The sequence below is a fragment of the Acipenser ruthenus genome, chromosome 7 (genome assembly GCF_902713425.1).
Source record: "Acipenser ruthenus chromosome 7, fAciRut3.2 maternal haplotype, whole genome shotgun sequence".
Lineage (NCBI taxonomy): Eukaryota > Metazoa > Chordata > Actinopteri > Acipenseriformes > Acipenseridae > Acipenser > Acipenser ruthenus.
This window is the reverse complement of record NC_081195.1, coordinates 42,187,766-42,204,532: the sequence shown is the minus strand read 5'-3', so window position 1 is coordinate 42,204,532 and position 16,767 is coordinate 42,187,766. Positions and strand designations below refer to the sequence as shown.

General features: G+C 36.6%; 1 protein-coding gene across 4 annotated transcripts in view; it reads right to left on the bottom strand.

The window, feature by feature from the left end:
• si:ch211-106e7.2 (uncharacterized) overlaps positions 1-16,325 on the bottom strand; it is a 36,338-nt gene extending 20,013 nt beyond the window's left edge. Inside the window, exons 1-2 of one of the 4 annotated variants that reach the window (XM_034026188.3) lie at positions 16,021-16,325; positions 7,657-7,835 (exon numbers count right to left, since the gene is read on the bottom strand). The gene's annotated coding sequence lies outside the window, so the exon portion shown is untranslated. The remainder of the gene's footprint in view (positions 1-7,656; positions 7,836-16,020) is intronic. The other 3 variants (XM_034026186.3, XM_034026189.3, XM_059026968.1) reach the window with 3 other exon arrangements.
• Between the last annotated feature and the right edge of the window lie 442 nt (positions 16,326-16,767).

The window sequence follows — 16,767 nt, the reverse complement described above, 5'->3', positions numbered from 1 at the left end:
AACCTTGGTTCACTCAACTTTTCAGATAAAGCAGGGGTTCAGAGGAAGACAAGGGATGAGATCATAGGTTTGGAGTTGGACAAATATGAAGTCTTGAATTTATTGGTACATAAATTAATTCTGAAAAGTTGGTCTGGATCTTGTGAAAACTATTATTTGTAAAAGGGATAAGAGCTGTCTCACCTGATTAATGATTGGATTTAACTGAGGCATCCCATGTATTCCAATGAGACGAAAAACCTATATAACTCCTAAGTAATTACAATGGAGCACCACACTCATACCTGACAGGGTGATGCGGTCCATTATCTGCAGACCTACACAATTGAGCTGATTGAACTCAGTTTCATTTGCCTGGTGAAGACAGTCATATTCCTTTACGATTTATATTAAAGGGTAAGCATTAATCAATTATTATTTTATCTCACATGTATTGCTATAAAGGACTCACGCTATGTTTAGGAAATAGGAGAATAATTTGTTGAATGTGCTGAAATATGCTATTGGGTGCTTTGGATTTTGTGTTCGTGGCCGGCCTGCAGGCCTTACGAATACATATAAATGTATTAAAGTGTTAACGTTAATATCTGTTAAGACACTGGACTGCCCAGAGCGTCTGTCAGCTGGGGATATGAAGTAGCCTGTAGCTACTCAATCCAATATTTAATCGTTAATAAACCGAATGAGTACTGATCATACTCAGATTCGTAAAAAAACACTTTTAATACATGTCTGTGAATTTCTTGGGTACTACATTAGTCATCTGGATATATTGCGGGTCCAGAGCATGAACCATACCCCACTAGGAGTAATAACATCTCTGTCCTTCTAACGTCTCCCCTGAGATAAGAGTGTGTGCTGAGCAAATAAAGAGTATGTAAAGAAATCTGATCCCTCAATTTGTGACAGCAGCCAGTCTCCTTGCTGCTGCCACTAACGTATGGACTTGTCGTACATCCTGTTATGGAGGCTGTGTGGTCCAGTGGTTAAAGAAATGGGCTTGTAACCAGGAGGTCCCCGGTTCAAATCCCACCTCAGCCACTGACTCATTGTGTGACCCTGAGCAAGTCACTTAACCTTCTTGTGCTCCGTTTTTCGGGTGAGACGTAATTGTAAGTGACTCTGCAGCTGATGCACAGTTCACACACCCTAGTCTCTGTAAGTCACCTTGGATAAAGGCGTCTGCTAAATAAACAAATAATAATAATAATAATAATAATAAAATAATAATAATAATAATAATAATAATAATAACAACAACATCCACCAAGCTTTTCTGAATGCAGAGATTTATACTGTGCCCTGCACAGCTCACACTTGCCACGCTACCAAAAAGTAACACAGCACGCTCGCTTGCAGAAAGCAAAGACATTGCTCTGCACACGTTGGCCGCATTGTGATGAACACAAGCTATTCATTTGGTAGCCACTTCAAACTCTGTGTTTATCTGATTGGCCGCTTCTGCTAAATTCACAGCTGTGTGTCTCATGTGATTTTCATGTCGCTAATACTTTTGACTTGAGTTTTGCTTAATGTAATGGCAGGTGACTATTAAAAATGTTTCTTGTGCCATGCTTGTCCGTACATCGGTAGTGATGGACATTGAATTACACTCCTGACTTGAATCCTGTCAAAGCTTTTCCTTTGCACGTTCGTGATCCAGAGTAATGAATTTGGAGGTTGTCTTTCGACAGGACACTTCATAGCCCGGAGCAAGATTCGCAATCAGATTTTTAAACGCAGCTCCCTCTACTACAACAGGTCTGATATCTTGTGTGACAACATCCACTATCAGGCCTGTTATTTCTTTTGCTCTGATGCTTTTTAAATCAACTTTCTTTCCAAAATAAGCTGTCACTGAAGGTGTTGCTTCCTTTTGTTTTTTACTTGTGTTAGTGTGGTCGTATTTTGGTCGGGTGCGGTCTTACTAAATGATCCTGCAGGTTGGTGGTATTGCCAGAGAAGCTCCACAAACAGCGCATTTTAGTAAAAAACTTCCAAAACGTCTTCCAAAAAAAAAAAACTTCCAAATGTCTGACGACATTATTTAAAATTAAATTAGGATTGACAATTTAACTATCAAAATCTGATAAAGAAATGCAGCCTGAAAACGTACATGCTGCATAGTGGGCGAGGGAGAAACTGATGGATGCGTTTTTTTGTGTTTTTTTTTTCCCCCCCCCAACCATCGATAGTTATTTTATCCATTGATGGTTATTCCAACGATTCGATGCATCGATGCATTGTCCCAGCCCTAATAAAATATATTTATATATGAGATGTCTTAATATAGAACATTAACTTTGTTTAATTATTCCAACCTGAGTTTAAAACAGATTTCCCTTTTAACGTCAAAAATATTATTTTTCAGTAGGTTGGCTTTTTTTCATGTATAGATGTGGTTTAACAAAATAATATTTGATAAAGGCTGCTAGAAGGTTCATGGCAATGTCTGCAATAGTAGATCCAATTATTCACACTTTAATCCAGGCTATCAAAAAACAGTCAAATGTACCAGTCTCAGGTTAGCTATTTCAATGCTTAAACTAAGCTTGACCTCTCTTTGTTTCTAAAGAAGTCCTGTTCAGGCAGGTTCCAGACAACCTTCTTTCCTGCCAAGGTTAGTTGTTATTAAATATGAAATTCTCTTGTAAGCATTTTCCCAAATGTATTACATTTTTACTAGATCTAAGAAACTGTCCCACACTATTGCTCCCCCTTACTTTGTTTTCCAAATTCTCATTAATTTCTACAATATAATGAAGCAATGGACAGTTCACCACTGACTCCCTTTTCTGTACCAAAAGGTACTTATTAGTTAAAAGACCAATCATCATAGAAACCTTGGATTACAAACTGCTGACCAGTGAATCTCACTTCAGTTGCCAAGTTATTTCCTCCAGTTACCCTCGCATGGCACTGCTTCGCTTCAAGCAAGCAAAAGACAAGGTTGCCAGATTAATTACATTCTCTTCAGCAGATCTAATGTATACTTGACACAGACGGGTACCTTTATGCTTTGACTGAAGTTACTAATTTAAAGTCACTTTCTGCTCTGCATTATTTTAGTTTCAATAATAGTCCAATTGATCTATTTTAATTGTACCCAAACATACTGGCTCTTTTCATAGAGTTTATGATTCTTTGCCTCACCAGATCGGAATGTTAAGGAGGGTCCATGCTTAGTTCAAAAGAGATCCTTCCATCTGATAAGAAAATAACTTAGCATGCTAGCATAATTTTTGAGTAATGACCCTTCTACACAGACTACATACAATTCTACTGATAATATTTTCTACTGGTTACAGAGAATATTTAAAACAGGAATACAGAATCCTACTAGATTACTGTAAACTAATGAGTATATAGTACATGCAGCATGACTAACATGATTCACGCAAGCTCACACCACAACATTGCTTTCCTGCAGCTTTCACTCAGTCTTCACCCTACTCTCACTTTGCCTTCCTGCAACATTCTTATTGTGGTCAATGAGGGAACTGCTGCATTACAGACAGCAGCATGGGTTTAATGGATGTAAACACAGAGCATAAGAACGGAGGGCTGTCTGATAAAGCAGAGAGGGAAGAGAGTTGTTTAATAAGTCATTTTGGTTTCATTATGTACAGAATACATTTTTTTTCTCCCCCCCACAGGTTTCTTTGTATCTGACTTTGTTTCAATATACAGTTCTGAAATGGTTATATTCAATATCAATCTTGGTAAAATAAACACAGGTATATATATATATATTATATATATATATATATATATATATATATATATATAAATATAACTTCCTTTTCTTTCTTAATTTGGTCATTTTTCAGCATTTTATGGATAGTATTTCCTGCAGTCCAATTCGTTCTTTAAGACACTTTTCTTTTAAGACAACACATTTTTATTTTTGTTATAACAATCACTGGTGTTAATGGTCATTGTAAATGTGATCTTTCCAGATACACGTGGTTATTCAGAAGACTCGTTCTACAATAAAAACATGCAATATTGTGATTAATTCTGCAATTATAAAAAAAATATATATATATATATATATATATATATATATATATATATATATATATATATATCACACAGACATTAGCTACATTCAATGTTAAGCTTTGTTGTGAGGTTTAATTTATTTTGTTTTGACAGTGCTTAAGAGAATTTATCATAACATGATGTACTGTGTGAGGACCCCAGTGCTTTTTTTTCTCTGACATACTGGAAAAAAAACAGGCTGCCTAACAACACTTTTGCAACGTTGCTTTTTGCCACCGACTTTTTTTTTAAGATTAAAAGCTGTACATGATGTTTACTGTCATTATGAAGATATTTCGGCGTAAATGAGTGACGGCTTCGGACAAAGGGTGTTTTACTTTCTTCTCACCGCGACGTGAGAGATTCCAAACTAGATAAACAAGGTGTCTAAAGTAATCTCACACAAAGAAGAGATTTTTATTTAAGTAAGCTAACTTAAAATAGGGGTTGAAGTGTTGGTTGTCTGATTTAAATGTATATTGATCTAAAGTTATACCATGTTTAGAAAAAAAATACTTTACACATTACATACAACCATTGTTTTAGAACACCGAAAACTGGCAATAAAAAGCCATATTTTGCTACAATTAAAAAGTTTAAATCCCAAACTACCACTTGCAAATCCAAACTCATGTCAATGGGTCAGTTTAACTTCATTTACAAATGTGTGTTAAAGTGTTGGACAAAGAGTGTAGGGGTTTATCATAAGACCACTAAGCATACAGTGGCAAGTCAAGTTTATTTTCATTTAAATTCAGACTATAATAAACATATTAAATATAATAGCCTTATATTAACTTGTACCATGCTTGGACCAAGCCTGACCTCTCTCTCGGTTTCTAAAATTCGCCTGCACAAGCGGGTTTCAGACACCATGTTTACTTGCCAAGGTTACTGTTTTAATTAATATGAAACTCCACTGTAAGGACTTTTCCAAATTCACAGCATGAAGTCATTTTTTGGTCGATGAGATACCTGGACCAGTATCTTTTCAGATAATAAAAAAAACCTCACATCCTAATTTTTATAAATCAGTTCTCATTATTTTCTTATAATATAATGAGGTACGTACTCCTGTCTTTCTTAAAGCACCTTCTGTTGGTTATCAGTCAAGGTTGGCAAATCCCGCTTTTAAGAGCAAACACCGATTTGTCATCTCCAACACTGCTTCCATTACAAGCAGGCAAAGGACGAGGTCACAAAATTAGTTATATTCCAACAGCATGTTTATTAAATACAGTCTGCACTATATTCTCTTGTTTCAAACTTAACAGTTCATCTGTTTTTTATTGTACTGCAAAACAAGAATTTTGCGAGCAAGAAATGTTTGCTAATTTTGCGTTTATTAATTCCGCAAAATTAATGTGCCATGAAATGTTATTCATACATGTGCTGTACATTAAAAGAAAAAGCGCACACATTTATTGCAACAAAAATTGACCTTGAAAGCCATTAGCAAAATTAATTTGCTGTTTACTTTGCTTACAGTAAAGTAAACATTTATATTCTTTAATTTAATGGATATTGTAATGTCTAAAAGATTTTGTTTAGTTAGAGAAACTGAACTAATCTTAAATTGATTAAATTAAATGCTCACTCCTGCTTTTACAGTCTATTTGTATTACAGTAGAGCCTTAAACACTTGTTAGTTTTAATATGTTTCTTATGTTTCTTATTAGATCAAAATACTTAAAACATATTAATCTTCAGAGAGTTATCACTATTATTAGATCAGAATACGTTAAACCTCTATGCTTAGTAACAACACAATCAAATAAAATCAAATAGGTCTTTTTAGTTTCAAATATTGTTCTGTCTAAAAAGGGTTACCCTTTTGTTTTTGCTCATTTGAATACCTAGCCGTCGTGTCTAGCTGTCCAGAAACCACGGCTCCACTTTCAAGCCAATCATAGTAATAAAATAATTATAGTAATAAAATAATGACTTGGATCGCACTATTGAGGAGTTTGGTGATAAAAACGAGTGGTCAGGAGATGACTTATCAGTATGCACGACTATGAAGAGGTATGTGAAAAATACAGCGAATAAGGGGTGGGGCTGGAGATGCAGTACTGAGTGTCCTGTTGATATGCAGTGCCTTTTAAACATGTTTTACTGTGGGGGGAGGGGGGAATTTTAAAACACAGCGCGTGTAAAATAAACAGCGAGTGTGAAAATAAATTGGACTTGACGTGCCTAACAGGTGCTGAATAAATGGACCGCTAATGCACCAAAAGTATACAACGTAGTGTTGAAAGAGTACGTTGAAAAGCACAGAAGTTAAATGATTGCATTAAAATCGACAAGGCAGCAATGTAAATTACTATTACTCCTTTATTTATTTTTTAAATTGTAACATCTGATCTTTCTAAATAAACTGGCAATCCTATAAAACATATGCTTATATAAATGCGTGCTCTTTCATGATGAGCACACATATCTTTGTAAATTTGCCATGTTAGTAATTATGTAACTGCTTGATGTTTGAATTGTTTGCATTTAAGGTATTTTTTCTACAGTTGCTTGTACTCTGATGAAGGCAAAGCTGGCTGAAACGCCAGAGTACTCTCCTTTTTATGTAATTAATAAAATTGTGTCCTTTACATCGTGAGTGTTGCGCTTTTCCTCAGTTTTATATGTAATTTCCAGCAGGCATTTATAAACACTTTTTTATTGCAATATCTGCACTTTTTAAATAAACGTCATTTGCTATCACAGTGCTTACATTGTTTGGAATCACTTCTAGTTATGTCATGGTAAAACATTTTGTCAAAGTGATACATGTTTACGTATTTCCAGCAGGCATTTATAAACAGTGCATTGCAAAGGGGGCAAACCATTTCTCACAGCTGGATATGCTGTGTATTTACTTAAATCACAGATAATACAATTTTAAAAATTCACAAATCTCCTATACACTGTTAGTTCATAAGGATTAGCAAAAGAAGTGGGAGCAAGTGGTAAGGTCATCTGAAGTTACATATTCTTGAGAAAAAAAAAACTGACATGCCCAAGATAATAAACACAACAATAGCTGGTTAACATAAATGGTGATTTCTTGCTAACAAGCCATTTACAAGGCTACCTCAACAAGTATCGTCACATCTTTTGTACACATCTCATTTGGGGTACACACACACACACACACAAACACACACTGCTTTCATTTCTGTGTATGTGTGTGCATTGAGAAACCTGAATTTTTCTGTTCCTTCATGCTGTAGTATCTCAATCAGACCATGCAACAACACGGGCGGACATTTTTAACCGTTTTACAATTCTCTTGTTATAGTAAAAAGGAATAAGTCCTTAACTATCTCTCCCCATGTAATCTCACACACCTCCAACACGTGTCTGTCTGGGGAAACAGGGAAAAAGGACCCTTTGAAATTCAGGCTTCGGCTGGCCTAACACCCAGTAACAGGTTGCTTTACCATTGGTTACGTGCCAGAAACAGGGGAGGGGAACCACCCTGTGTTAAGGGGTATTTAACATCTTGTAAACTTTGAATCTGTCTGTTCTGTGCTTGGGACATGATTACCTGCATGTATTATAATAAACCTATTAATTAAAGAAAAGGACTGTATTTTCTTAAGAAACATCAGAACTCACTTAAATCAACATCATTGGCGGGCCACCCATCGGATTGTTTGACTTTCTTCCAAAACATCGGGGAGGTTTGAGACCAGACTGTAGAGAAACACCTGACCAAATCGAACCTGACTCCCAACCACAGGATCAGGATACAGTGGACAGACGGAGACTGCTCCAGCTAGATCACCTATTCAGGACTGAAAAGGAAGAATACAGTATTACAAAATGAACCATCTACATTTGCATGCATATATTATATCGGTTATTGAAGATATGCAGTTGGGATATAACATTGTACAAAAGTGATGCATAAAAAAATAAATTGTGCAGTGCTTTAACGTGTCAGTAGAACAGTCTCCAGGGGAAACTGTCGTCTACTGGACTAATTGTACAGACGTGTGGTCTTCTTGGCGTGCCAACAAAGGATTTGTTAAGCTAAAGAGACACTCGTAGTAGGAAGAAATCGTGCAGTTAAGACGTGCCAGTAAAAGGTTATTGGACTAGTTACATGTGCTTGTATTGTCTATGGGTAAAGTGCCCCTGATACACAGCTCTGTAACAACCAACACCATTGCAGATCTTTATTATACCATAACAAGCTGGGTTAAATAAATCAATCGTTCAGACGAAGAACAGTAATGTGTATTCCAAACAGTTGAGATATTCAATCTTTATTTAAAAGTTCCACAACTTTACAATAATCCTTTTGCATGACTTCAGTTTCCCATAGATTGATTTTCATATAGTATGTAGGTTTTAAAATATAAAATGTGGGACACAGTACATGTCCAGTTTTACTTGCGATAAGTGGAAAAATGTTTATGTTGTATATTCCTTAACTATGGAACAACAGTGACAAAAAGCTTTTCCACTTATTCTTGCAAGCACATGTGTGATCAAGTGTAAGTTACGTCTTTTAATGGTGCAGCAACCATATATAATCGGAACAACGACAACAAAAGCAAAACTCCACAATCACAGTAAAGTTTATCAGAATATTTAAAATACACGTTATTAGTATTGCTTTTTTTAGTAATCAATAAGTAGCCGATATTATTTTAATACAACTCGCATGCAAAAACTACTACTACGACAGTAATGAATTTTTAAAAAATGGTTTACAAAACGATCTATTGCGTCCTACTTCAAAACAAAAAGAATGCAGCGCCAGCAGATCAGAACGTTAGCACAAGCAGGCCCTCTACCGCGGCTGCCGAGTCAGACAGAACAGATGGCGGAACTGCCGTTAATGCCAACGTACTAGTAGCCTTAGCGACCAGTGACAGTGTTGACAACACTGAGGATGTCACCAACAGTGTCATCGTTGTTGCTAAATGCAATGCAGTCACTGTCCCAGGCAATAAATAATAAAAAATAAAAAGGTAAATCAGGTGTGCCATGTACCACCCTTAGACAGTCTGACAGGCATGCAAAATGAGACCAGCACCAGCAGCCCTTGGCTACGGCTGCTGCTGCCGTAGCAGCGGAGAAGAGCGGTGGCATAATGCAGTCTTTCAAGCACTACATGAGCTTGGACAGGGTAGCATTCCTCGCAGCTCTGCAAGGAATGTACTGGCTGACAACCACCAAGTTTGCCAGCCTCCTAGATATGATGCAGGGTCTGGGCCTTTCATACCTCAGCCACCTAAACAAGGTAGTGTTCTCAGAAAATAATTCTCAATCTGTTATTTCTAAAACTATTAGAATGTATTAAGTGAATGAACAACTCATCATTTGTAAAGTTGTGACCTATTATTTGCAGGGAGGAAATGCCAACTACACCTCAGAAAAGATCACATGGGAGATGGTGAAGGTCTTGTCTGATGTGCCACGCCATCACATCCTGCACACTTTGCACAGCAGCCCATACTTTAGCATTCTGGTAGATGAAATGACAGACGTGGCTGAGGCCAAGCAGCTCATCATTTTTGGTTGCTATCTGACTGACTGCAATGAGGTAAGTTTAGCAAAAAGCCAATTTACTTTATATATTACATTTTATTGGCTAGACTACAAAATTCAATTTATTTGCAATGACTTATCTAAATGTAACATTTTTCTAGGTGAAAACTTCCATCTTGGGCATACGCGACATTCTGATTGGCACAGCAGATACCATCACTCAGGCTATTAAAGTGTTCCTTACTGATATGGATGTGGACATTAGAAAGATGGCTAGGTTTGGCTCTGATGGAGCATCAGTAATGGTTGGCCAAATTAATGGGGTGATTACTTCTTCGTCACAGTAACTTCATAACTAAAACATAATTAATTAATAAACAAAAATAATTGAGTCACATAGGATTGTACAATCCATAAATCAAACATTGATAGCTGCAGGGTTTCAAAATATCCAAACAAAATTGAATACATTTTCAAATATTTTTTCATCACTTGAATAAAACTGTCTAAACTTGTGTTCGTCAGGTTGCTGCACAACTGAGGGCTGCGAATAGCAAGCTGGTCAGTGTTCACTGCATCGCCCACCGTCTTGCCTTGGCTGGTGCTCAGGCAGCTACTGGAATTCCTTACCTGCTAAAGTTTAAAGATCTCCTGGGTCAACTGTATAGGTTCTAGGAGTACTCCCCTGTGCGCACCACTGGGCTGAAGGAAATTCAGGTTGACATTATATTAAATAATGCATTTTGTCACCTAGTCTATGTTATGAGTAATGGGTATTTCATATAAATTTTCTTTGCATAAGTGAGTAATTGTAAATTCAGGGACTTAAACTAACCGAGATGCCTCTGTAGCCTGCAGGACAATTTTGTGCTTTTTACTTTACTTGAACAGAACATTGTCAACTCCAAGGATGACTGCATCAAGTTAAAAGAAGCAAAAAGATGTGCGGTGGCTATCCCACAATTTTGCAGTAGCTGCTCTACAATGCACATTTGCAGCAGCGAAGCGTGAAGCTGCATAGAGGCTTGAGGCTGCTGCACACGGACTTGCCCTGTTTCGCAAGACATTCAAGTTCTGCACAACACTTCAGATTCAAAACGAAAAGTGCTTACAATTTATTAAATCAAAGCACAGAGCAACCACTGTACTGCACAGCTTGTTCTACTCACTTGAAACACGTGATTTTTTGCGCATGGTTATTAGAAATGGTGAAAAATTGACATTTCAGCTAAAAGTGGGGGTGAGGCAACAGTTAAAACATGGGCGTTGACTCTGCAGAATCGGTATATATCACACACACACACAGGTTATTTGAAATTGTTTAAGTAACAGCACAATTGTGAGTACCAAAAAGCAGAATTCGTATAAAAGAAAAAATATATAAAATGGTTCCATGCGAAGATCTGAAGTGTTATGTGCTCCATTTGCAGAGCTGTGCAAGTATAGTAAGTAAAGGTGTAACATGCTTATCAGGGCTTGAATTTCAGCACGGGATTGTGGGAATCGCGCATTTTTCAAGTTGCTCCCGCATATCTGCAACTTTCGTGCAGGAAATTCCCGCAGAGATATTTTAAGACACCAAGCTACTGTATTTCACCCCATTTAGAATGCCTGGAACGCTACAACAATCTCGAAGGAAGTGGGTGTCCGTGACAATAGCACTATGAGCCACATTGAGTAGTTCTGGTTTAAATATATAAATAAATAAATAAATAAATAAATAAAATAAAAATAAAAGTAGTGCTGGATATTTTAAGTGCTGCGAGTCTTTATTCTTGTATGTGATTCTCGGCCGCTATCTTTAAGGGTTATAGAAACTCAGTACATTGCAGTAAGTAAACAGTTTTGAAAAAAAGACAATATTAAAGACTATCTAGGTGTTGTTTTGCAAGCAGTGACTTTCGCTTTAACTCTTAAAACTCAGCCTCATTCATTTTGGGGCGCCAGCGCACCGAAGGTTACGCACATATTACTCAGACACCGTAAAAGCAAACTTCCTGACTTGTTTAAAAGCACAGACTCTGTTTTCCAAAGACGTATTCAGTGTGTGTATGCAGTACTCCTAGCCAGAATTATGACTGCCTGAAGTTAAGCCTCTCATCATGTGATAGAGTTCACAGCTTGTGTTTCGATTTGAGTCTATTGCTCCGTCATTTAGCAGCTAGACTGAAAGGGGCCGTATCGTTGGAAAGCTTGTTCATTTCATATTGAGGTTCAATGGTGCAGTTTATTTTTTTTGTTGAGCAATATGATTACAATATATCTAGCAGTGACCAAACAATTATTTTGGATTCCCCCCCCCCCCCCCCCCCCCCCCCCCCACCCCACACACATACCACATACCACTACGTTACATGCATGCAGTACAAACTATCCAGTAGTAAAACTGTGAAAAACAGGTGGAAATAGGGTCGAGTGTAAAGAGTTAAAAAAAAAAAAAAAAAAAAGAAATGGAGCGCTGGTTAAAAAGAAAAGCACCTTTTTCTTCTGCTGCATGCAAAAACTTCACGTCAGGCAATGGCAAAAGCAATGGAGAGTGCTCTGTCACAGTGAACAGCTGCAGGTCTCCTGAAAGTAGCTTATCTTAAAACACCACCAGTGTGAATGATGATGCAGTAAAATATATAGTTTTTATATGCAAATGTGCCTTTTCTTTTGCTATTCCTCCCCTAAAATTTTGGAATCCCCCCGATTGGCTGCAGCATAGGTGGAAATCCCCCCAGCACACAGAAATGAAATTCAAGCCCTGATTATTGTTGTTTTTTTACTGTGTGTTTTTTGTGTATTTTATACTAAGCATTCTAGCTTAGTATATTATACAAACACAAAAACAGCTACATATGTAGGGTAGCACTGGCAATAGGGCTCATTAATCTTCAGTTTATTATTGAAGCGCGCACAAAATACATACTTAAATCTTTCCCCCCCCCCCCATCCCCCAGCAGACCTGATTCTGTATTGAGACCTGTTGATTTGGAGAAATATTGTAGATGATTTGGCACTTAATTTGTTATTTCTAATCTTTCATTTTTAATTGGTATGGTAGTCTTAGTTTCTGAACATGACATAAAATTACAGTAGATGTAATTTTGAAGAATAACCAACTTCACATTGTACATGTGAAGTTGGTTATTACATGATATTAGACAATTACATAGTATAAAAAAAAAGTTAGGAGTATGAAATGTCTCATTAGATTTACTGATAACATATGCCACTGTACATTTGTAATGTCATTTTTACAGACTGCCTCTTTAAAGTCCTTCTATTTTTGTGGGTTATGCAAGAAGGCCCTTGACATGGTGAGTGGGCTTTTTACCAAAGCTGACCTACAGTATAGGGATTTGTTTTATTTTTTCCCCACTACTGCTTACACATTAAGTCCTGGACAGCACTTTACAATGGAAATATGCAACTTGATCATGTACTTGTTTTATTGTGAAAAATACAGAAAATAAGGTTTGTTACAGTTTAAAAACATGTTGTGCCTTTTTTGTGAATGTGTTTCTGGTTCTGACTACTACACCTGATACACAACTCACTAAAATGATTGAGTTCAGATTTCTGCTAGCCATGCAGTGCTTTGTTAAGGGTTTACCAGCACTAAGGCTGGACAGCTCATATCCAGATTGAGTTCTACTCTAGCATTTACACAATCTACGGAGCCCTGGAGACGACATGTCTGAAAAAAACAACAAACTTGGATTAACTTGTTCGCACGATTTACTATCTCGTTCCCACGAATTACGAACTCGTTCACGCAACTTAGTCATTGGTGCACCCATGTTGCCCGCTGTCAGATACAATAGTTCCCAGCGTACAAAACTTCCCAGTATCCTCCCTTTCACAGATGCGCTTGCGCATTAAAGTGAAAAAGAAAGATTTCATTTCCCAGTTTAAGTCAATTAATTTGTAAGTTGTTCTGTAATTACTGATGTCCTGTTGAACACACAATAAAATATGGACAAATAAAAAAAGTTTAAGCTCTTTAACTGATACTTATTTCACCATTCTTTTTATAAACAAATAAATAAATGGTGTTTTACACGTTTCCCAATAAATATTAGCAGATGCCATTCTTTTTATGAATAGATAAATAGTAGTTAGTGTTTTACACGTCTCCCAATAAATATGGGTGCACCAATGACTAAATCGCGCAAGTTAGTAATTCGTGGGAACGAATTATATCAGAAACAATAACCAATCTGCAACTCTGCTTTGAAAAGTGACAGGCTCCATTCCAAAATGATGCCAATGATCTGACAAACACTGTAGGAAATGACAATATACAATGAGGGTACATTACTTACTGCAGTTTATGACACGTTAAATGATTAAACCAAGACAAATGTGTTAGCAGATTTAGTGCAAGACCATATATGAACACTGCTAAAGATTAAACATTTTGACCTGCTCATTCCTTCAACTATTTTTTTGGCATTCCTTAAATATTTCACACAATACACAAACTACTGTACAACCTATATTAAATCACACTGCCCTACTGAAGTAAATACCAATATTTGTGGATCACAATTATTGGCATCTTTCCAATTAAAGTCTGTGTAAGTTAAGCTTAGTCTTAATTGAGCTAGTTAAAATATGCCATCGATTAGAAAACACTACTTATCAATGTAGCTATATTAAAAAAAATAAAAACACACACATTAGCTGTAAAACACCCATATCAACTGAAGCAACGTAGTTAGTGCACTTAGCACAGCATGGTCAAAACAAAGAGTTGAATCTGGATGTGAGAAACACTTGTTACATCAGGGAAATCGATAAAGAGCGTTGTGGGAAAGAAATGTAATGCGAAAATCCACAATAAATCAAGCAGTATTTTAAGCCTAGTTCAACTGAAACTTTGGAAATAAATTACCATGTAGGAAAATTTAAACAAACATCTGGCATAAGTGCATGACATAACTGTATAAAGTCATCTAAACACATACACATAAGGGTGCAATTTCCTAACCTTTTGGACATTTGCAAACAAACCTTAACGTTACTTTAACGAATTTTTGGGCATTGTGTGTGTGTGTGTGTATATATATATATATATATATATATAAACACACACACTACACCTTGTGGTAAATACATGTTGTATCATCTGTACCGTAATTATTACCGTAAACTATTTAATGCAATTTATATTTAATGTAAAGGCTTAACCACACGAAAATCAAAAAGAAATAACCATTTATTATTAAATTTATCAAATATAAAAATTATAATACTATTAAAATGCCAATAAAAAACGCAAACACCCAATAAAATGCCGTATCCGCTCTGCTAAATCTAGTCGTCACGTGACTCGTCGTACGTTGACATGGAAACCGATCCCATACGCCTTTGCGCGCATATTGACGTTAGTCCACATAGAGAATCAAGGCATGCCCTCCGTCATGTGATTGACAATGTTCAAATATAGGCTTTAAAAAATGTTAAATTGGCAAACTGCTAATTTACGAATGTATTAATTGACTAATTAACCATTTATTTTCGACACTTGTATAATGCTGCCCGCATGGTAGCATTATTGTTTTGTGCTACAACGGCGTACCATCGTTGTTCTCAATTGCAACCTCAGCTAGGACATTTTCACGAAATATACCCATACCACTGTGGTTTAACAAACTGTATCAAAAAACCCTTATGTACGGAATGTTAAAGCTCATTATTTTGGTTATTACTGGTGCAAATAAAGATTTGTAAGCCGAGATTCTCAGACTGTGGCAGTTTAATCATTTTTTTTTTTGAGAAACCAATTCGTTTTTGGATTTGCAATTTAGTTATGAAGACAAAATAATACAGCGGTAACTATTAAACTTAAGCCCAGCATACATTTTCTTCCAAATGTTGTCAAGAAACGTCGGGGAAACTTTTCTGCTGCACCCTCCAAAAAATGGAAGAAAGACTTGCAGCGAGTGGTGATGCACTTATTTTGTTTAAAAAAAAAAAAATAAAAGTAACAGGAGTCGTGTGGACAAGACAAGTGGAATGGATCCTAAATCGTGAGGAGAGGAAGAACGTGTTATAATATTTTATATGTGCTATATTTAAGTTATCGCAATTTTATTCGCTTGGATCCAGACACTTTTGAGGCGCTGCTGACAGCGTACATATCAATATAACGATTGGTTGTAACACGATTCTTGCATAGTCACATGATCGATGACATGCTCAGTCTCCAAGGTAAACTGTTTCTTGAAAATGTTTCTCAAAGTACAACCCCGGTCCACTCCGAGAATCACAAACAAACACGGACACAGCTTACACAAGTAAACATATTGTCTTGACATGCTTCTTCGTGTATGCAGGGCTTTAGGAACTTCAAATAAAAAATGCACCCTGACGATATAAAAATTGCATTTAAAAAAAAAAAAAAAAGCAGCACACTAGTAACCTATGCGGTTAGGCATGAAAAAAAAAACGTACAGAAAACCCCCGAACAAAAAAAAAAGAACTACTTACAATATATCCATGGAATACTCTCTCCTTCCTTAAACGTCTACAGCACAATTGTACAACTGGCGCGTATGAAGTATTAACTCCTCAAACTGGTATTCCAAAGCATAGAATTGATTATTTAAGAAATTCACATTGCTGATGCTGAGACATCCTCCACAGAAAAACACACATTCTGTCACAACGCAGCACTAGCTCCAACGGAACCTTTTTCTTTCTGAGAACGCTACCACAAAAGGTTTTGTTATTCAGGGGAGGTGGCAACCGAATCCTGGTTGGTTAGCTTCTTTTAAAACCCTGATTGGTCCATTGCACCTCACTTCTGGGCGTGCCACATTCACCAGAGCCTCAGCCTGCTTGCTGTCAATTTATGTTCTCAGAATTAGGAAAAGGCACAAACACTAGAAATACATGGGTGCTCTCATTGAGAAGGCGCATAAGCTTCCAAACAAGTAAACTGCATTATTAGGAACGTCTATTTACGGTTTATAGTCGTTGGGGAGGTATACATTTTTCAAACAGGAAACAACCGATTTCCTTATCATGCCATTGCAGTGTTGCTAAACCACGAATCTCAATAGAATGTTTAGAAATATGCACTATTCTTTACAGTGTTCACCTGTGATTTACCGTGCTTTCACTATGCTTCATTGCACTTTGCTATGCTTTTAATATTTAACATACTGGATACTGTACAGAACACTCAATATTAAAGTGAATGAGTCAATGTTTCACTTTTACATTAGAACCAAT